Raw genomic sequence first — 23,993 nt, 5'->3', positions numbered from 1 at the left:
CTTACCTCTTTGGAGTAGTTCCTCACAGCTATCTGAGAGGCTACCTCCGCAGCTTGAGTCCTCAGAAAGTCCACCAAATAAACATAATTCTCAGCTTTTAGGTTGTGCAATTTTCTTTAGTCGACACCCTACTAATTTGATAAAAAAAAACACTAAAATGCCTTTGCCTCTTCTGTGACCCTCTGGCACCCAACCACTTTAGGCACCAACTCCACGGAATGAAAAGGGAGCCCAGTTGACATAGGAAAGTTTCCGGGATTCTGACAGCCAGTGTATAATGATTCCAGTGGGTACACACCCGTTAGCTGAACAAAGGCATTTCCCTGATCCAGGAAACAAAACATTGAATTTCATGTTCAGCTAATTCAACAAAATTCTGGCACAATCAAAAAGTTTGCACAGCTTGGAGTACCGTGAAATTGATTTGGTATATGCATGCCAAATATTCAAAGCTACGGAAGTGACTTTCTTTCGAAAGGTCTTGTTAGTCATTGCTGGGCAGTCTATATATCATTTGACCCACATGCTGTTGTTTGGGGAAACTGAAGGTTGGTAGTACCTTATTGTGGAATTTGGAAGAGTAGGTTATATAGCCTGAATGTTTAGTAGTCTTAATGGCACACGGGAGGATTGCTACATCGGTCAAAGTAATAAGAGGTAAAAAGACTTTATTTGGGGATCATGTTAGTGTGTAAAGATGTGAATCTCCAAATGAAAGTACGAATGTTAAAGTTCAGGTGTAAGAAGATGATAGATTTAATCTTCACACATTTTAAAAGAAAGGAAATAGTCTATATGATGGAATTGAGTCAATGGATTGCCTGGCTTACGAAGTTAATCACAACACTGGGGGCTGGGGTCAGTCTAGCCCATCTGAGCTGATTCATCACGCTCTGCAGGACCCCGAAGAGAAGAGATAATATAACCCTGCCATCCTTCTAGCAGCATTCAGGCAATTCCCACTGCTTTACTGCAAACAGGATGCACTGACTTTGCCTGGCTTCTAGACAGTCTATTCAGAACTAGTTTTCCCAGCCTAGGTCCACGGCACTCTGGAGGTTCACAAAGACTGAAGGCAATGTAGGAGTTAAACATCTATTACTACTGGTTTTCAGGGACCATGTAGATAATATCTAGTGATTCTCATCTATGCAAAGCTCTTCAGAACCATCATATCCTCAAGAGACACTAATTAAAGGTTTCACTCTCTCCCCATCTCATTTGCTACAAAATGCATGGGTTGAGGGTTAAGTCTATGGCCAGTGCACACAGCAAAGGGAAATTCATAGAGACATGGAAAATGCACTGTATGACGATTTTTAATGGAACTCTCTAATCAGACCTCTCAGAGTTATGCTCAGTAGTCAGTGACTAATAGGTTGAGGAGGAAAAGATTATATTCAATCTGCCTGTTAACTACAAGACTTTAATCAATTTCAGTGGACAATGGTCTGAGGCAGAAAGAAATATAATAGGGCGGTGATCTAATCTCTAAGAAAGCTTGGTGCCATTTTCTCTTTTCTCTCCAGTTGTGGAGATGCATTAGCTGAGACCTTTCCTAAGTGTATTCTACATCAGTGCTGAGGAAGAAGAGGGTCATCTTGCTCAATGAACCACACATATCCTTAGCTACGAACTGCTGAAACCTGGCTTTCCCGGTATGGTTGTATTTCATCGCACCAGAGCATCTGGAGGGCCTTGCTGGGGGATTGTGGCAAGCCTGTGGGCTCAAAGTCCTGCCCTCCTGTCCAGGAAAGCCAACGGGGTTCTACCTGTAGCATACAGCATGATGAGAACAAAGCACATCTTTGAGCCAGATTTGGACCATGGCTCACCAGTTTGCAACCTCCAGTCTAGACCGTAATTATTAGAGGATTTTAGAGAAAAGGGAGATTAATGGAGGCCAGAATGGTCACAACATGCTTTGCGGAAGTAGTGCAACTTGAATGGACCTTGGCAGGTGAGTAGGATTTCTCTTCGTCCAACGACTTCGTTTCACATAAACATACTTTTGAAAGGTCTAAGAACAACACCCTACCACCCCTACACGTGCTCACCAATCTCTATCAGCACCCCCATCAATTTAGATTCAGGGAAACATATCCTTTGCCCACCTATGGGATTTATCGAAGAAGGAGGGAAATTGATATATCATCCTGCAACTCAAACTTACAAGGAAACTTTCCTGATTATCCTCTTCCCAAATGGGCTCTCCCCTCAACCACCCCAACTGACTACTCTAGGACTTAATGTCTGTACCATTTATTTATTCACAGAAGAGGCTTGCAATAAAAGAGCAGATCTCTTTGTAAGATGGGATGTATCAAGTCACAGGATGGACAGAAAAGCAAATAATGTGGGAGTTGGAAGACCGCTGAATTCAGGTTGTGGCTCTGTAAATGACTTTTCTACTTATCAGCCAGGTGACCACTTAAAATCAGTTAGCTTCAGTCCCTTTCATTTATAAAATGGGTATAATAATTGCTACCTCTCTCATATTAACTGCTGAGTAGCTCAACTCAGATAACATATGAGAGGCCTAAACACAAGTGGAAAGATACTGTCATCATTATTATTCAACATTGCAGCCTGTGAGAATGGGTTGTTTAAAGTTCACTCCGGAAGAATGATCAAACTTTCTATTTACTAGTTGCAAAAAGCAACTCTCCTGACGTATTATTCATTATTCCTAGTAGCCTTGCATGACAAGAATTTATAAGGAACACATTTTGAGCTATACGTTGGAGATAAGATTTATATAAAGAACATCTGACTATATTGTTCAGGCTCCACTTGAGAAACAGCAACAATGAAGACCAAAGAGAATAAGTAAATAAGCACAAGTAAAGGCAAAGTAGCCAGTAATGCTGAATGAAAGGGAGGTGATTACCTAGGGGGAATCCAGGCCAAAATACCTGTCATAGGACTTGAGCCCACAGATTTGAAGTCTCCATTGTGACTTAAGTCAATGTTTGGCTCGGGCATCTTCCTAGCAACAATTTATACATTCCTTTTCATTCTCTTCCCCTTCTTTTCCTAACTCCCACTGATTAGGTAGTACAGGGTAATGGTTAAGAATGGGAGATTTGGGTTAAGTCAGACCTTGGTTTAAATCACTGTTTTGCTTTTCTGAGTCTCAGGTATCTCATTTGTAATAATGAGATAATAATAGTAATTAAGGCGCAGAGTCTGCCACATAGTTATTCTTTTTTTTCTTTTTTCTTTGGCTGCACAGCTTGCGGGACCTTAGTTCCCCGACCAGGAATCGAACCCAGGCCCCCAGCAGTGGAAGCATGGAGTCCTAACCACTGGACCACCAGGGAATTCCTTGGCACATAGGTATTCTTAACAAGTGTTAGTTATTGTTGTTACAGTAGATAATAAACAATTTGTTAATACACTCCTTCAAAATCTCCCTAGCAGTGATCCATGCTCCAAAATGATCTTTTACCTCTTTCAAAACTACCCTGGCCAAACACTCAGCAAAGATTAAAAAATATATATTGTACTAATCTATAAATGATCTGTACTTTCTAGAGATATATGTAATTAAGGATAATGTCTAGGAGTATCAGTGGCCAAGGGAATGGATCTATAATAGTCTAATTTTAGACAGTATGTGATAAATGGCAGGTAAAACATTTGGGGCCCTTCTGTAGCAGGGAGTTCCTGGGAAGGTTTAGAAGACTATATACCTTAATGAATAGCCTCATACTAATGGCAAGCCTTATCTAAAATTTATTTTATTCTCATAGCTCTTCTTCTATTTAAGTATAAAATCTAACAATCCAAGTCAACAGGCATTTATCAAGTGCCTGTTGTATGCCTGACATCATGTTAGGTGAAAGATAAATGAGGATTAGTTTCTGTCTCCCTTTTAATCAAAAAAAAAAAAGATGAATATACTTTCAACAGTTCAAGAGGAGTCAAGATTGAATATAACAGGAGCAGAAGGTGATGTGAAGAAATCTTGTACCTCGAGCAAGTAAGAAGTATCTGAGCCTCCATTTTTTCATCCTAAATGAGTATATTACTGTAAAATATTTTCCTTTCCTATTTCATAGTGTTCCTGCTAGGATCACATGAGATAGTACACATAAAAGAGATTTTGTTAACTGCATGTAAATTTAGATGCGGATGAAGTATCATACCCTGCTATGAGAATGAGTGTTACAGCAGTAGCAACTGTGGATGAAAAATGTTGCCTGCCATATTAGCAAACAAAGGATGCCCTCAGTCACTGCAGCCACCTCCAAAGGTGCACCCTGAGGGGACTCAGGATAGGAAAGAACAGGATGGCCCTAGATAGGTAAGGTGCATATCAAAGGAATGATTTCAATGAGCCCAGACTCTTGCATCTTCCCATGCAGAGAAAAGCACTAAATTCATTAACTTGAGATATCTGGTTTTCTTTAATTAATAACAGTAATCTTTTGATGTTCCGACTACCTGGTCTTTGTTGCAAAACTCCTATATATCCTGGTTCCTCCCTTACCCTTTCGGAGCAGTTCCTCAGAGCTATTTGAGAGGCTGCTGCTTCCTGGGTTTGAGTCCTCAGAAATTTTGCCAAAAAACCCATAATTCTCAACTTCTGGGGTGTGCATTTTTTTCAGTCGACACAACCCACTGCAAGATGGAGAAACTGCCCATAGGAAATACAAACAGATGAGCTCTAGCGCCTTCCACCAATGTACACTACCTGATATCAACAGTACCTCAAGCAAACAAGGAAGATCCTCTCACCCTACTTACTACCCTTGGGTTGTTGTGAGGATGAAATAAAAAGGTAAATAAGATCCTTAGTATAACGACTGGCACAGGCATTATCATCTTCTTTTGCTATTGTTATTGTATTATTGGTAGTAGCAGGCATTAATTTACATACAATAGCTTAAGCTATGGTCTTGCCTTTCAGAGCTCTGGAGTGAAAAATGAAAGCATTAGTAAGTTTGCATCCCAAAGCCTGCTTAGAATTCTCCAAAGCCACTAAGTAACCTGTGTTTCAGCAGATAGGAGTCCTCCCCCAGCAGATCACTGTTACATGTAATATAGGTATAAAATTAAAATAATGTTCAGTTCTGCATGACAAAAAAGTACTAAAACCTTCATTGTTGTCAAGTTCAATGCTTGCTAATGGAGATGAATATAGAGAGAATATTGTTTTATTTACAGAGTATTAAAACCCAGTATAGAATCCTACCTTGATATGGAGACAGGCTTCTCTACACTGTACCTGAGAGTAGAAAATGACTGCCAAAATATTCTCCTACTGAGCCACCCAAGTTTACAGAATCCACACTTAAAGAAGACAATATCCCCGACCTCACATAAAACAATATCATATTGACAGAAAATATAAAAGTGTAGACTCCTTAACCTTATAGTAAGGTATTATGTTTTAACTTAAATAATTCAGTTCCAATACACCTTTATAATGTTATTTTCCACTACTAACTGTTCAACCTTATATTCTTCAGAAAGCTTTTTTCTCCACCAGAATGTCCACATTCTGTTCACTGAGGGCACAACTAAACTTTGGGGCCTATCTATTTGTTTCAATGGTAACTTGTGTGATAAAACTCTCAATTTTTCCTGTATTCTTCCCTCAGAGTGGGATTTCTGCTCCTTCAGAACTCTAATGAACTATGGAATGGATTCATGGATCTATTTGAGAAACACTGACTAAGAAAGTGAAATCTTGGGGCTTCCCTGGTGGCGCAGTGGTTGAGAGTCCGCCTGACGATGCAGGGCACGCGGGTTCATGTCCCGGTCCGGGAAGATCCCACATGCCGTGGAGTGGCTGGGCCCGTGAGCCATGGCCGCTGAGCCTGCGCATCCGGAGCCTGTGCTCCGCAACAGGAGAGGCCACAGCAGTGAGAGGCCCGCATACCGCAAAAAAAAAAAAAAAAGAAAGAAAGAAAGTGAAATCTTATTTTATAAAAATGCCTTTTGATAATGCATTGCCATTTTAAAAGATAAGTACTGATAAAAGAGTTCGACATGAGTACAAGAGTGAACACTCAGAAGGATTATTACCAGTTTGATATTGGAAGAATGTTTCTTAATCTTAAGAACTTATAGATCCCCAAGAATACATTTGCTGATACCCAAAGGTTGATAGACCACAATATGAGAAGCAGTGGTCCTTTTCTAGCTTTTAAGTCCTTTGATACAATGGATAGATCCTGATAGGAGGATGTTGGCTCCCTCGACTCTAAGAATTTCTTAGGAAATTGGTTGATAACGTCTGCAGTTGAGCTATTCTAGTGATATGAATATTTTGAAAACTATTTTTCTGGTGGTGTGAATAAATCCTCTTTACGTAAAAGCCTAATATTTATACTTACAGTTGCCATAAACAGTGAAAAGATATTTAAAAATAGTTCATAGCCATGAAATGCAAATGATGATGATAATCCTCATAAAGACCTCATAGCAGATTGGCCATGAATTGATAATTGTTGAAGCTGGGTGATAGGAACATGAGGTCATATGATACTGTTCTCTCTGCTTTGTTCATGTGTGAAATTTTCCATGAGGAAAAAAATTGACCTGGTAGCTAAATGACTATGGCAAAGGACTCCGTGAGAAAACATTATGGAAGATATTCTATCATCACCACAGATATAAGAGAAATTGGCTTTGCCTTTGCACTAATGGCCAGTGTTCTCAGATATCTAGCCTTGTGCTTCTATATATGGCAATAATGCTGGGTTTTAGTGTCCAAAGAGTAATCAAGACCACCTGATAGCAGAAGGCAAAGTATTGGAACAATTCAGAATATCGTCCTAATGGGTTGTGTGTGGCATTCTTTAAAAAGGTTCCTTGTTCCTAACCTACAGTTTATATCATTGAATGTATATAAAATGGTGTATTCTTCTGTTAAGCCTGCGCAGAGGTTCGTGTTATCTGCAGATACCCTGGACCACCCATGTCATATTTGTTCATATCTTAACAAGAATTCTATGCCTGTGTGTTAGGGCTTGTTTTTGTATTAGAGATGCCTCCTTTATTATCTATGATTTTTAGTGATAGTCTCATTGGCTAGGGCCTTTTTTTTTTTTTTTTAATCTTTTGGCCGCGTGGTGCAGCATGTGGGATCTTAGTTCCCCGACCAGGGATCAAACCTGCGCCCCCTTCACTGGCAGTGTCTTAACCACTGGACTGCCAGGGAAGTCCCTGGGTAGGGCCTTTTCTTAAACAGTTATCAATAGTGAATTTGGTTAACACTAGAAATGCCACTGAAGAGCTTTATAGTAAACTATACCTGAGGAAAGCCCACAGCAGTTCACACAAAAACTAACTCCAAATTGAGACGGGCTGACACAGCTTGTGCAGTAATGCTTTCACTAAGCTATTGATACCATTTGTAATTTGAAGCCTTGAACATTGTCTCACATTCTAAATACTAGTGAGAAACAAACCTGCAAAAACACAATGCGTGCAATGCCTTATTCTAGATTGAGATAAAGTGAAAGTCCTTATTTGTTTGAGTCTTACAGATAGTCAGGATCATGTCATTGATTCATTCAGGGCCAGTTGTTTATTTGCTTCAAGAAAGAACACAAACTTATTGGCATCGGAATCCCAGGAATCTGATTTTATGACATGGAATTCATCAAAATACTCCAAAGGAGACATTTAAGTGGAAAATTCCTTCTGTTCAAGATTAAAGACTAGGTTCTGTTGTTACCAGTCATCTCTGGTAGTAAATTACAGAGCTGCCAGTTATACAACTTTCTTTATAATAGGGCCTGGTGTAATAAAAAGAAAACAGACTCTGAGTCAGAAAACCTGAGTTCTAGTTCAGGCTCCTCCGATACCAACTAACTACACACCCTTGGGCAAGTCATTTAATCCCATCTTTATGGTCAGAGGATCACAGAATTATAGCTATTCTGTTACTTACAACTGTAAACAGCAGGAGGTGAGGAAGAGTCCAAAAGACAGCATTTTATTTAAACAAAACTATTTCAAGCTAATACCTCTGTGTATCACAGCAGCATACAACTGCAGGAACACCAAAGAGGCTGAAGGAATTCAAATCGAGGGGAAAAAAAACCTTGCATTAAACAACACAGCCTACTACCGTATGCACAATAATTACCAAACTGATAAGAAGTAGCTTGGTTTTTACAGAAGCAGATAAACAAGAATGAGTGAAATTGAAGGGAAGTGACTTAGCAAGATGTCCCAGGGAAAGGGACAGGGCTAGAGACCAGGGATGTCTTTCTACAGAGAACATTAAGTAACAGTGTGACTGAATATTTCCAGCTCTCCACCTTCAGGGCACATGGTAGGATTGCCCTTCTTGGCCTCCAGTTGGTCTCTGATCAAGGCTGACCAATGGTATATGAAAAAAGTGACATATGTCACATACAGAAATAAGACTTAATTGGTAGTCCAGTGTGAGACCTGCAGAGCTCCCTTTCCCTCTGCTACAACAATCAGTAGTGTTCCGGATGGTGGCTGTTCCCTCTGGGTCCTAGATTGAGGACCACGTAATGTCCCCCAGATGACCCATGATGGACATGCAGTGTGAACCAAAAATAGACCTTTGTTATTTTAAGCCACTGAGATGTTGCGAGTAGTTTGCTATAGCAACATAACCTATCCTATCCTGACCGAAGGGATGGCAGTTATGAGGTCAAGCACTCTACCTAACAGAGGGCAAAGATAACTTGGCTGACTTTCTCTTAGCTGATGGGCCTCAGTGAGGGCTTTGGTGCTTCTCAGAGGTTTGTGCCCTCAGATATTTTAAGGTTCTATTATGCATATGAACAAAAGTATGTCACTGTTACTGGCAGCTAATAGAGGACATGAAGGATAAAGAGGACAGCTCAGGACAGGGCAGACTCAGGGGACTGGTAACTTGATATAAATCCTTCCTCTCATTCTGTTCCAAGTAAATAGTGTCTGAAAGTCATATGGCTCTTCAATGGCCTGTCCAGGATAACTGGCCCTAGGCCAGCTTGAAGCCAGCAGGTGTCCTTCGTAATAGAGTTGGCACCTACATTTGTCAGTCTGTTTAGTAGCAGAGTGGGCAAAAAGCTGAACAAACAAGGAAAGGAGAACTAACTTCTTACCATCTGAGGTTTTTAAAGGTGACCAGGCTGAGAACAGCGTTACAAACTTTGGGGGATGAAATTTAAAACTATATCCTTATGTAATTCAAGGCTAACTAGACTTCACCTAAATTATTTTCTCTTAAAGACTCTTAGGATCACTGACCCTGCCCTAAGGAGAACTATGAATACGTATAGGGGTTACTATTAGGCTAATGAACAGCACTGCAGGAAGCTGAGGCACTAATTGCAGGCTGTCTTCCTGGCATGACCTCTGTCCATTCATAACACCTTAAATAGGGGGCTGGGGGATGATGAGTGGTATGAGAATTGACTGCGAATAATAGCTACAGTTTATTGAGCACATACAACAATCAGGCACTTTATGAACATTTTAACTAACCCTCACCACCATATGAGGTAGGTATTATACTTTTCAGATGAGGAGACTGAAGAATGTCAAGAGAGTGCAGAAACCAAGGCGAGGGAAAGAGTCTAGAAGAAGTGAGTGAAGAGTACGATGCTACTGGTAGTTCAGTGAGGATGGGGACTGAGAAGAAGCAATTGAATTTGGTGATTAAGAAGTGACCTAATCAATTCAATCTCAGTGAATTGGTTGGGGAGAAAGCCAGAATACAAAGAGCTAAGCAATAAATGAGTGGCGGAAAAGGATATGTGCTAACTGTAGACTATTTTTTTTGTGAACTCTGCTATGTCACACACAGCTTACGTTTATGCATGTAAATGTCATCAAAGCTATGGACCTTTTCCCCAGAAAAATGTACATGCATATCTAATTTTACATACAGTTTCAGGGCACTTACAGACCTACCTGAAACCCACTTAGAAACTCCATCTTACGAATGAATGATATATACCAAATTCAAGATGGTGGAGGTGGGGGGGGGTGGGGGTGGGGGTGGGGGGGGGGCTGGGAGTGATACACAGGTGGTTTCAATTGCATTTTATTTCTTAAGCTGGGTGATGGTCATATATTCATCATATTTTGTTTAATTACATTATTATATATGTTCATTATATTATTTTACATAATATTATATAAATAACATTCCTGTTGCCTAAAATACTTCATAATAATTTTTAAGAGAAAAAATGACTACATAGCAGAATATCTTTGTTTGTAGGAAATATACACTAAAGTATTTGGGAGTGATGTTGGATCATATTGGCAACTTACTCTCAAATGGTTAAATAAAAAATTATTGTAGCATACTTGAAGCTTTTCTGTAATTTTGAGATTGTTTCAAAATTTTAAAAAGACAGTAAAAGACACAACACAAAAAAGAAAAAAAACCTGACAAACAAAATATGTTAAATAAATACATACTCTCACAGGTATACAGGAGGGCATAACCAAACTTACAGAGAAATGTACACATAGAAATGCATAGGGAGATCCTTCAAAATAGAGAAAGGAAGTGCTGTCAATTTGGCTCTAAAGTACAATGTTTTATGTCAGAACTCTCTTCTTCCCTGACTTATAGTCTGACAGGGAGAGTATAAACTGGGAGTCAGTGGACGAAGAAGCTGCCATCTCTCTCAGCACCTTTGGTTGTCACAGCCATTAGGGAAAGTGGGAGCCACAAGCCAGTCTCAGGGCTTCAAGACTGGAGATCGCAGGCTGAGGGCTCAAAACAGGTGCTGGACATTAAACCAAAGAAAGCTACGGATCTCTTCCAACTTGACCACTGTGCCTTAAATTCTTCAGGTGGTCCGGTAGGGAGAGATTTAGGGGTGGGGGGGAGAACTACAATGTTTTAATGGAGTAGGCATCTGGGTGATGTTACAACTTCTCGAGGAGGGGAAGAATAAAAGTGGTGATTTAGGATAATACATAGAAGGCAAGAAAGTAAAAGCAAAGACTGTGGTTAAAGCTAGAGAGTAGTCTTTACAATGAAAAGAAAAAGAAATCAATAAAAATTAAAACAGCACACTCTTGGTATGTATATGTGTATTTACGTTGGATATATAGGATACAGGGAGTTATATGTACAGGCACTTGTCTGACATATGAAGAGCGGGCAAAAGACCCACTGATCATGTCAGTATTTCCCTCAAATAGCAATCAGCACAGCGCTTTGTAGCCAACTTTTTCTCTCTGCCTGGGTTTTAAGACCTCCATAACCTAACCCTGCCTCAGCTGTCCGTAATCATTTCCTTCTACTCCGGTGCTTTACCCAGGTAGGTCTTCTCGCTGTCCTCCATTCAACCATATTCTTGCTAGGGCTGCAGTGTATGACTGCTCATGGGGTTCACTGCAAAAGGAACCTTGACTGAGGGGGCACATGGGGGCTGAAATCCACACTCCTTGCTGCTCAGCAAGGAGTGAGGCGTGGCAGGGAGCTCTGACTGCCTAGAGGAAAGTGTGCCTTTTTCTAATTTCCTCAAAGACACTGCACCCTCATACCTCCTCCATGTTTTTGCTCATGCTCTGATCAGCTTGTCCCTTTGATATTTAATAGGACTACATTTAACTATCAAAGATAAATCATCTGTCCTGACAAATACAAGTATATTTATAGAGACCTAGAGAAGAAAAACTTGAAATCGGGGATGTCCTGGAAAAATCTAGAATATCCCATCTCCACATTTATCATTTATTTTCTAGGAGTCCTTTAAGGCCCAGCACGCATTTTACTTCTGTGAAGGTTTCTCTAACTACAATCCATACTGACCTCTTCCTTCTTTCACTTTCTAGAACACTTCATTCTGATCTATGAAGTTTGATGCTGGCTTATCATATAATCCAGTGTTTTTAAAGGGTGGCGGTATTTCAACAGTTCCACAACATCTGATTTTAATTTCAGTTAAAAATTCCATTTTAAACTATTTTAAGACTGTAATAAAACACAGCATGTACCATTCAAATGGGTTCCACACCGAACATTCACACATCAGAAACCATCACCGATTGCACTAATCTGTGCTGTCAAGTTGGCAATGTGTGTGTATGTGTGTTTATGTGTGTGTATGTGAGAAAGAGAGAGAATGAAAGTGAGAGGACAGAGAGAGTAGTGTATGTATACCTGGAAATATAGATTTTCTTCCTATGTCTGTTTAACTGAAGAATATCCAGAGATGACAAGACAAACTATTAAGCAAAAAGCCACTACTTATTTGGGTACATCAGAATTTTCTCCACACAGGAATAAACTGGAGACTAAGACTGCCATAGTTCTCAATTTCAGATTTTATGTTTTTTCCATTCTCTTCCTTCTTACTGACTTTACAAATAAATATTAAAAACTTTGACTTATTAGCAAAACACTTCGGTTTTTATGTTGGGGGTCATATAAGATTTTGTTCCGGGGAACAGGGTCTACTGCTGTAAATTTTGAAAAGTGCTCTCATCATTCTTCTTCATCCTTATCAGCATCAACACCAACTTTATTATCTATGAGCATGTTCTGGGTATCTAGATGCTGGCGAGTATTTTTGCGACTTAATCTTATCGCAAAGGCAAGGTCACATAAATCTTATAAATCTCAAGTTGATCTTCATTCTCAAGGGATCTGCTACACTCACAAACAGAATTTAGAGATTCTAGGCATTTCAGATTTTCTCTGCCAACTCTCTTTGCTCTGGATAAGGAAAAATTGTCGCTCAAAGATTTACAGAGCAAAGGAGAAATACCACTTAACTTTCCTTCTCTCCCCCAGAGAAAATGTGTCTCCCAAAGGACTAATTCTCTTGGCCAGAAGTCCCAGACATTTCTGGGAAAGCCTGGTCTCTCTGAGGTAAATACTGTTAGAACTTTAGGGCCAGGGAAATTTCCACTGAAGAACACCAACTCCCCCTCAGTAAAAGCAACCAGATTGAGAGATAATGGCAAACTACCTCTATTGTTGTTGGACTAAAGGGAACTGGGACTTCAAAGATGCCTGAAGAGGTGTCTTCAGACATCATCTTCAGTTGGTACCCTGGTCTCTACAGGAAGTCACAAAGGTAGGGCAGCAGAGGTAGAAGTGGCTTTGGAGAAACTGGAACAAATATAACAATTCTAACTCTTCTTCTCCCTTTAGGAAGCTTGAAATACAAATTCAACACATAATTAAGCAATTTACTCTAAAAATGCCCCCAAAATGGGTTCACCACTCATTTTTAGTGCAAAGGCAGTCACAGTGAGTGATGGGAGCAGAATAACAACAATAGTAATAATTTTTCAGCCAATAATACATTTAGTGATTTCTCCTAAGGCCATAATTAATGCTGAAGTCTGTATCTGAACTGAGAAACATTTAGCTCCAAATATGGAGCTCTTTACTTTTTTAACCACACTATAATCCATAAAGGGAAAAAAATCAGGAAATAGACCTCCAGACTTAAAACATGGAACCCTCCCAAAAAGCTGAAGAAAAGACACATACCTCATGACTTACCTAAATTTTATAAATCTGGAAGGGGTAGATATGTGCCACAGGAGTGAGCCCTCCAGGCATAAGGGTTTGCCAGTGCTAGACACAGAGATGGTGGCCAGCAATAACTATAACACCTATTACACTCCACCAGAGAAATACACCTTAGTGCAGGCATTAGGTAAATGCTCTAAGGAATCAGGAGCCAATAAGAGTGCAGGGTAGGGACTTCCCTGGTGGCGCAGTAGTTAAGACTCTGTGCTCCCAATGCAGGGGGCCTGGGTTTGATCCCTGCTCAGGGAACTAGATCCCACATGCATGCCACAACTAAGGAGCCCACTGGCCGCAACTAAGGAGCACACGTGCCGCAACTAAGACCCAGTGCAACCAAATAAATAAAATAAGTATAACAAAACAAAACAAAAAGAGTGCAGGATATATCTGGTCCTTTCCTGTTCCTCCAGCCTCATCTCACACAATCTTCCACCTCCCTCCCTCTACTTCCCCCTCCCTGTGTTCCAGCCACACTGGCTTGGTACTTGCCATGGTCCTTCAAACAACAGGGATGGCCACAGTGTTTGACACATAGAAGGCACTAAATAAATCTTTGTTGAAGGAAGCAAAGCAGGAAAAACAGAGGGGGAGACAGAAGGCTAGAAAGAAGGGGAGATTTCAGAAAAACATTCACTAAACTGGGCTTAAGGGAAAAATACTAAGTCCATCGGCAGAGACAGGAGGAAGAAAGAGGAGGAGAAAAGAAGGGTGTTCCAAGCAGAAGACAAAGCAGGAGGATGTTGGCATGCTGAGCCAACATCAAAAGCAAACTGTGGTCTAAACATCAGAATGAGAACAGTAACAGGAGATGGGGTTGGATGGGTGGGCAGGGCCAGATGATGATGGGTATGGGGAACTTGGAGTGGCATGATCATATTTGTATTTCAGAATAGGCCCCTTGCTCGCAGAGGATGGCTATCAGGAGAGGGGGTGGGGGGCAGGGGAAGACTGAAACCAGAGGAAGTCAGGTCTGTTTTGGAGTCCAGATAAGAGATGATAAGATGCCTGAATTAGAGAGACAGCAGAGTATAGCGGGTTTTAACCCAAATGCTGCCATTTGCTGGATTTGTGATCTTAGAGAAATCAGTTAATCTCTCTGGGCTGAGAATATTTGCCCTATATATTTCTCAGGGTAGTCTTGAGCTGCTAATAAGATATTGAGAAAGTGCTTTGTAAACTTAAAGCACTAGTAATTATATGTCATTATGAAAGTGGTAGAAGAGGGAAAAAGAGACAAGGGGGCAATTGAGAAACACGACCATTCTTCTAGACATACAATCTACAAAACGAGAGTCTTGTCCGGCATCTCTTCTTTTTTTTTTTTTTTTTTTTTTTTTTCCCGGTACGCGGGCCTCTCACAGTTGTGGCCTCTCCCATTGCAGAGCACAGGCTCCGGACGCGCAGGCTCAGCGGCCATGGCTCACGGGCCCAGCTGCTCTGTGGCATGTGGGATCCTCCCGGACCGGGGCACGAACCCGTGTCCCCTGCTTCGGCAGGCAGACTCTCAACCACTGCGCCACCAGGGAAGCCCCGGCATCTCTTTTTATCAGTTGTCAAAATTAGGAAATACTTTAAAAATTTCCCTCAGCATTAAAAGAAATAGAGAATACTTTTCCATAGGGGGATAGAGTGGGGATTTAGTAACTACCTTGTGAATGGTAACCACACATACGTTCTCCCTTCTAATCACCCGACACTCTCAGGAGGAAGGTGTTATTATCCCTTTTTTACTGATGAGAAAATTGAGTCTCAGAAAGGTAAAATGACTTGCCTTATGTCACACAGTGGGCAGAGGCAGCATTCAAACATAAGTCTGATTCCAGAGTCCTTTCTCTTAAACATTATACCATTGAACAAGGTGGTTATTTTTCCATCAAAGCAACTGTTATTAGAGTTAACATTTATAATTCTCAAGAGAGACAAGGAAAAGGCAGTTGTTACAGGCCATTAGGAGTAGATCTGTTTACTCACTTGAAAGTCATCTACTGATCACTTCCTATATGCTTGGCAGTATCCTGGACATTGTAAGTTTGAAGAGGGCAACGTTGCATACAAACATAGGAATTTCACAACTATGTGGTAGGTTCCACCAAAGGGGCCCAAAGAGTTTTGGAAGCACAGGGGAAGGAAGAATAAATTCTTTCTGAAGAGGACTGGGGCTGTTTCATAGAGGAAACAACATTTTATCTGGGTATTAAAGATTGAGGAGTTCACTAGGAAGAGAAGGTGTAAATGGTGGAGAAAGACATTCCAGATGGAGGGGATGGCATATAGAAGAGCAAAAAATGTGAAAGAACATAAAGTAGTTTGGGAATGGAGAGAAGTTCAGTCTGAATGAAGCGTAATGTACACTATGAGTTTGAGAAGGAGAGGTGGCAGGAAAAAACACTCAGACATGAAGCTGGAATGGTAGTTGGGGCCAGATAATGAAGGCCCTTAAATGTGTCAAGCCAAGGAGTATGTATTTTAATCTTGGAAGAAACAAGAAACCAACAAAACTTAAATCAGGAGATAACATAGCTGGATTTGTTGTTAATAAAATAACTCTGGTGGCAGTGTAGAGATTAGAATGGAGTCAGGGGGTAGAAAAACTAGTTAGGAGATTATTTATATATGATGATGAGACTTGGAACCATTAGAATATGAATAGAAAACTGGATTCTGCGGGGTTTTGGTAAAACTAACAGAACTTGGTGGAGATGGAGATAATGAGGTTTGGTGCCTGATTCTATAGTTTCTCGCTTGAAACTGGGTGGATGGTGATGACATTTAACAAAGATAAAAAAGATAGCAGGTTGGAGTATCATGGTAGAGTAGAAAATAATTTCATGTTCAGATACACTGTGTTTTGGGGCAATACAACATAAGACCTGGCATTGGTTGAGGGCTTATACTAAGCTCTAGGCGCCATTTTAAGTGCTTTGTATGTAACAACTAATTGAGATATAGGTACTTAGTAGGTAATTGGAAATAAAGATTTGGAGCTCAAAGGAGACATCTGGGCTGGAAATAAAAATCTGATAGTCATTAATGTATAGGAGGCATAGTTAAAACTGTTGAGGCAAGAAGAAGGCAAAGGATAAAAATGCTGAGCAAAACCACCATTTTATGACCAGGGAGTGATGAAGATTGTAACCTCCATGATGGCAAAGGTCATGCCTGACTTGTTCACCACTGTGTCACCAGAGCCTGGCATACTATTTAGAATACAGTGGCTGCTCAATAAATAAATGTTGAATGAATGAAATAAAAATATCAGAGGGAATTCCCTGGTGGTCTAGTGGTTAGGACTCTGCACTTTCACTGCCGAGGGCTTGGGTTCAATCCCTCGTTGGGGAACTAAGATCCTGCAAGCCATATGGTGCACAGCCCCCCAGAAAGAAAAATCAGAGAAGTGTAATGAGAAACAATGAGGCATCGTGACTTGGAAGACCAAGGGGGAAAGGCGGTTTGAGAATGACTAGAGAATGCCAAGCACTACAGTAAAGAAGTCAGATAAAATGGGGACTGCAATGAAACCATTGGGCTTGGCAGTCAGGTATCCATTAGTAACTTGAAAGAGGGCAATTTTGGTAGAATAGCCTCCTTCTAGACTGTAATAGGCTTAAGGGTAGATGGTTGTTGAAGAAGAGTAGAAAATGACCAGAAATTTGGTGGTAATGTGATTGAGGGGGTTAGAGTAACAGAGGAAAATGAAGCCATGGTTTGTTAAAATTTTATTTGTTTTTATAATGGAGGAGACTTCAATATTGTTTGTAGAAGAAAAAATATCCTAGGAGCGGGATAAATTACAGATGGTAAGAGTAGATAATTGTTCTTAGCTAATTTTCCTGTCAGTTTTCCCTTGGGCATGCTTATCAGGTGTTCTATTTATATTTAGACCTTAAAACAAGTTAGAGCTCTATGATCTGCCTCACTGGGACATTGGTCAGCTTAAAAGGACTTGGTAGTTTAATACAGCATGGTGCTTTCCTAATATCTTCTTTCTAGATGTATATGTCTTGTCATCTACGTAGGATAGGACAAGTCTATGTACTCCAAGCATGGTGGTGAAATTATGGAATTAAGCACAAATTGAGGCAAGTGAACACCAATATGTATTGATAATTGAGGTCAATCTATTTGCTTCATTATTATATTAATGAAGTAATTAGGGGAATAGCCCACTTTGCTCCTGTGATTTGGCTTGACTATGATCTTATAGAATATAGAGGCATATTTACTGGAGGCGCCATAATATGCCTAGAATCTAAAAGGTTGTTGGCACTTGTCAATACAAATGCCCTCACACCTGAAGATGCCTTAGACACCAAATTGTAAAAACCAACTGCATAACTAGATGGGTTCTTTTTCAGTACCATGGATTACTCTGACAGTCTAGTGAAGCCTACAGACTCCCTTTCAGAAAAGTATTTTTAAATGTAGTCAATAAAATACATGGGGTTACAACAGAAACCAATCATCAAAATGTATAATAAAACAAATTTGTGATATGGTAATATATCTATCTGATTCTTTAGTAACACATTAAATAATATCTATTTTCCCCTCCACTCCTATCTGAAAATGTTTCTTTTGACCTGTCAATAATATAACTACATTATCATCTATTGCTACCTATTTATGTAGTCATTTGATGGTTCACTTGATGATGCACTCATACATATGTATCAGCATTCCCAGTCACCCAAGATACATATTTGATGTCCGTGCAGACACACATATATATGTTATATATTCCAATCATTCATATCTAGCTGATATAGGATATTTGCTAGCAGGCAAAGCAGAAGACTACTTTAAGAATTCATATTAAGAAAATGAAAACATAAGCCACAGACCGGGAGAAAATATTTGCAAACTGTATACATGGTAAAAGACTCGTATCTAAAATATACAAAGAACTCTTACAACATAATAATAATAAGACAATCCAATTTTCAAATGGGCAAAATATTTGAATAAACATTTCTCCAAAGAAGATATCCAAATGGCTAATAAGTACTTGAAAAGATGCTTAATTGATTAGTCATTAGGGAAATGCAAATTAAAACCACAACGAGACACCACTTCACACCCACCAGGATGGCTATAATAAAAATGACAGACAATTACAAGTGTTGGCAAGGATGTAGCAAAACTGGAATTTTCATACAGTGCTGATGGAATGTGAGGTGGTACAGCCACTTTGGAAAACAGTTTTGCAGTTTCTTAAGAGGTTAAATATAAAGTTTTCATACAACCCAGCAATTCCATCTACTCAGGAGAAATAAAATATATGCCCACACAAAGATTTGTATGTTAATGTTCATAGCAGTATTGTTCATAAGAGCCAAAAGTGGAAAGAGCCCAAATGTCCATTCATTGGTGAATGCATAAAGAAAATGGGGTATATCCATAATGGAATACCAATACTAAATACCAATACCAATACTAAAAAAAAAAGGAGTAAAATACTGATATATGCTACAACATGAATGAATTTCAAAAATATTATGCTAAGTGAAAAATGCTAAACACAAAAGATTATATATTAATTGGTCCTATTTATATGAAATGTCCAGAAAAGACATATCTATAGAGGTAGAAAAGTAGATTCATGCTTGCCTAGGCTTGGGGAGTGGGAATAGGGATTAATTAAAGGGATATGAAGGATCTTACTGGGGTGATGAAAATGTTCTAGAACTGGATATAGTGATGGTTGTACAACTTAGTAAATTTACTAAAAACCATTGAATGATATACATAAATGTGTGAATTTATGGTATGTAAATTATATCTTAATAAACTTGTTTTAAAAGAGAAAAAAAGAAAAATCCTAGAGACAGCCCAAACAAGGCAAATATTCCTCTTGATCCTTATATTAGGAAGGGATTTTCTCCATCTCTGAAAAACCTTAACACTCCCTTCATACTTTGATGACTGTGATTATGACTGAAAATCACATTGGAAAGGACCAACCTGAGCAAGTTACAACTTTAAGAAGTTTGTATTTCAATCAGATCTTGATTTGAATGTGGCTAAAGGCACTTTACCTGTGCTCTAGGCAGAGTTGATAATAGACAGGTGTTTTCTCCCCTTTGCCTCTTCCCCACTCCATTAACTCTCCCACTGGGCTTTGACTTTTAAATATGTCTGGTTGTATTAGATCCTCTTGTGAAAGCAGATTTGGGGCAAAATGGGAAGAAAACATGAGGACCCTGACTAATTTGGGATATATTTTAACTTCTAAACATATTGGCCTTTGGTGAGATATAGGTCTTTCTAGTCTCTTCTCTAACATGATGCTGATGGTAATTTATCAATAAGTATCCTATATTTTAAAAAATATTTTTATTTATTTATTTGTCTGTGCCGGGTCTTAGTTGCGGCCTGTGGGATCTTCGTTGTGGCACGCAGGATACTTTAGTTGTGGCATGAGGGATCTAGTTCCCTGACCAGGGATCAAACCCCGGCCCCCTGCATTGGGAGCTTGAAGTCTTAACCACTGGACCACCAGGGAAGTCCCAAGTTTCCTATCCTTTAAGGAACAAAATGACAACCATTGTCTGAGAAAGTGAACTCCTACAGAGTTAGAGACTGTGTTTAAATAAATCTTTGTGTGTGGTGCCTTAGGCACTTAATAACCAAAAAACCAATATGGATGTTCTGAAATTCTAGGCTCTATCTCATTCAGATAAATTGTGAAAATATTTCAAATAAATGAAGATCAGCACTCTTTTAAAAGAAATTTAATGAAAATTCATTATTTAATCCTGGGTTTTAACATTTAGTTTTCCATCCCTTCAAAAGTACTGCTTTATAAACTCTGACAAAGAAAGAACTCAAAAGCACCTAAATGACCCTATCTTAAATGATCACCAGTATTCCTTTATTGACAACGTTTAACTCTCACAGTGAAGAGACTTTGTCATAGTGAAGCACAACATAGTTCCTGCCAATCTATTTATAAGTTATTTTTCACTAATATAAGTCAAAAAGTTACAAAGAATTCAAATGTTTAAAATCATCTGAAAGGTGAAAAATATTACAAACCCAGATGATGAACTGGAATTGAGAGTAAAAGATGAGAACCAGCTAATATAAATGATAATCCAGTACAAAGAATACAAAGGAAAAAACTTCCCCTCAGCAAAGTCACCTTCTGAGAACTTATCCAGTTACTCTTCTCTTTCTCTTTGCCATTTTTCCAAAAATTAAAAATTAGCTTTACAATGTCAAACATATAATGCAGAAGTAAATAATAGGTGAATGAAGTAGTTATGAACTGAAGGCAAAAAATAAAGTACTGTCAGTGTATCTCAAGGTTTATTTTAGTCTTACCAAGGTCAGTCACACTGACATAGCAGGTGACATGGTAAAACAATGGGACAGAGTCTAAAATCCACACACCAAAGTAGTGGATGATTTTGGAGACATGCTTCAACACTTCTCAGAAATGAAGGCAACATCCTCTAGTAACTTTTAAAGTTATCAAGTGATAGGATGCAGTGTTTGGGAAATCTCCTAGAATGATTTGTTAATGCTTTTCCCAAAAGTACACTGAATACGATCAGCCAGAGTCTGAAATAAAGGTTTTACTGGAGGGTATTCTGCCCAAGCATGACATTTTTATAAGTAGTAAGATTCCCAGACAAATTGTTAACTAATCAAAACCTGGCATTTTCAATAAATGTAGTATTGAGCCTCAAGGTAACATATAACTAAACTTGTATACTGCAGGAATCAGAAAGGGAAGTGTGCAGAAAACTAGATCAATACCTCTGCTTACAAAATCTAGAACTTACTTACATAAAAGCTGATGTTCTGAGTTAAGGGGTCACAAAACATTAAAAGTCAAGTTTTCTGGCATCATCCTCTTTTCATAAGAGAAGTCATTTCACTTTATTCTGATATTTTCTTAAAGACATATACCAGGACAAAGTAATCCATTTTTTTCCCATAAAAGTATTAGGTAATCTTATTGGGTTGAATTAAGTATGGCTCTATAAATAGTATTTTAAAATATCTGAAGTATTAAAAATAGAGCCAATCAGTGAAAATTGTCAAAACTCACAAAGTAAATATTTGGAATATATATTTAGCTGTCATATATATACATATATATATATACACACATATATAGAGTACATGCATGACTTTGGCAATTATTAAGAATTTTTAAAATAGAACAGTGAAACAGTACTCAATAGTTAACTTCATATTTGAACTCAATGATTAACTTTATTTCTGCAGGCGTAAGTTGCTAGTGAGTCTGGAAAACTGCAGCATCTCTGATTATTCAGGTCACGCCACTTTTGGTAGCTTATCCTAGTAATTCCATTGGAATTACTACTTTCTGGGATCTGTTAAACTTTTCTTGACCAAACGTCTACAGAAAACCCTTTGCCTGCAGCCCCTAGCTGACTTGATGGATGATATCTAAACAGCCTATGAAATGTTAACTTTTAGAATTTTTTTTCCTATTCTAACCACTTTAACTTTCTGATGATAGAGAAAACCAGTAAAAGGAAACATCAGGCAGAAACTGAACATCATCTAGTAGTATCAGTGCAGTTCAGGCAGTTAAAGAATCCAGATGTTGTCACCTGGTACTGTCAGAGGACTCACAAGAAAATACTTAAGTTTAACTTCTAACAACATTCTCGGTACTTCCAAGTCCCACTTCTTGGATACTCCTCCCACTTTCAAACTTGTGTGCCAATTCATGTTCTTGTAAGCCAGGGAAAATTACATTTCTTCTGCCTTGGAGATCGATACAGAGAAAGGCATCAGATGTCAGTCATCTTTAAGTCGTCCGGGAAGACGCTCAGAAATGCGTGCCTCTTGTGTCTTCTACTTTTATTTTCCCAACCCCTTACGAAGTTTTGGAACAGAAAGATGCCTGAGTCCCAAAGGCATTAGCCTGACACTGTGCTATTCCTTTCTAAGAATCCCATTAACTCCCAGTAGAAATGAGAATGATGTGAACTCCGTTTCACGGCGCAACCCTCTGCAACCCCCTTACACAAACACAAGAGGTGGGATGGGGAGGAGGTCAAAGGAGGAGGAGGGAAAGGGGTCGGGAGATGAGACTCACCGCTCCTGCCAGTTCCTCGGTCAGGCACAACGTAACCAGGAGAAGCCACAACCTGAAACGGGAGGGAGGGTGAATAACATGGGTTCTCTAGGCTCCGGGGTCCTGCGTCTGCCCATAGACCCCCGACCCCTTTTTGCTGCCTGCCCCAACTTTCTCTGTAATGACAGAAGTACAAGTATAGTCCCGGTCCGGCAAAGTGGCCCAGAATAGGAAAGAGGAGAGGAGCTCGGGGCAGCAACAGCTCACCCAGGGTGCATGCTTGCGGCTCCTCCGGAGCTGGGTCCCGGGAGACTGCTAAGCGGCTCCGCGGCCGCGGCTCATCGGATGCTTGGCGGCTGTTTCCTTATTCAAGAGGATGGGGTAGGGGGGCGAAGCGGCTCACTCCTGAAGAAACTAAACTCAGCTTCTAGATAAAGAGGTTCCCCAAAGGGAAACACGGTCAGCGGTGCCCGCTACAACTTGCCGCACTCAAAAGATAGTTCCATGCACCAGGGGAGGAAGGAATGGAGGGGAAGGGGGCGGGGCTGTCTGCTGTCAATCATCCCCCCTACCTCGGGCAGCCGGTCGTCTTTCTCACTTTCAGGCACCTCTACACGTAACATTCCCACGCATCTCCACAGCTTCACGCACAGGCCCACAGACCTACACACTAAGATGTAAGCAACTGTGCATCAAACACTTTCTTAAAGCACTGTTAATTGTTACACATATACAGATTAAGGCATACTCCTCCCACATAGACACATGGGCCTTTGCACACTTTCCCAAATGCATATCACTCATTCTAATTTATTGCACACTAACCTCTTGGGGTGGTGGTAGTTTCTGGGGTTGTAAAACTACCTTTAGCTGAGCTGAACCTAAGGATAAGTGGGCCCCCGTGATATAGGTCCAAAGCCCTGAAAGACGCTGAAGTGGTAAATTCTAGGGTGTGAGATAACAACTGTTCTGAAGAATTCGTCAAGAAATCCCTAAAAGATCCCCCAAGGAGTCCACATAAAATATTTTCTGGGCCTGATGGTGCTTTAAAAAATCTGTATGTCAGAATTACCAAAGTAACGTTCAAGTCTACTTTATTTGGGAGACATCAATTCAACTGCCATTAACTCCATACAAATATTTCCAATTAAGTGTCCGTGTTAGTATTAAGGAAACTTGCACTAAAGTTATTTAATCCCCTACCCTAAATCTCTCCGAGAAACATCTGCAATGAGAGTCAATGCCTTTTATATTAGTCAGTATGAGGTAAATATTAATTATGGCATTCAATGTAGCTAAAGAAAAAGATATGACTGTATTACTATAACATCCAACCACATAATAATTACTCATATCTACTGAACGCTCCCAAATCTTATATGAATATAATATGCATAAAGTCTTCACACACGTGTACGTACGTTCATTTTCTTAATTCTT

This window comes from Delphinus delphis, chromosome X (assembly GCF_949987515.2).
Source record: "Delphinus delphis chromosome X, mDelDel1.2, whole genome shotgun sequence".
Classification (NCBI taxonomy): Eukaryota; Metazoa; Chordata; class Mammalia; order Artiodactyla; family Delphinidae; genus Delphinus; species Delphinus delphis.
Note: the sequence above shows the minus strand (reverse complement) of the source record.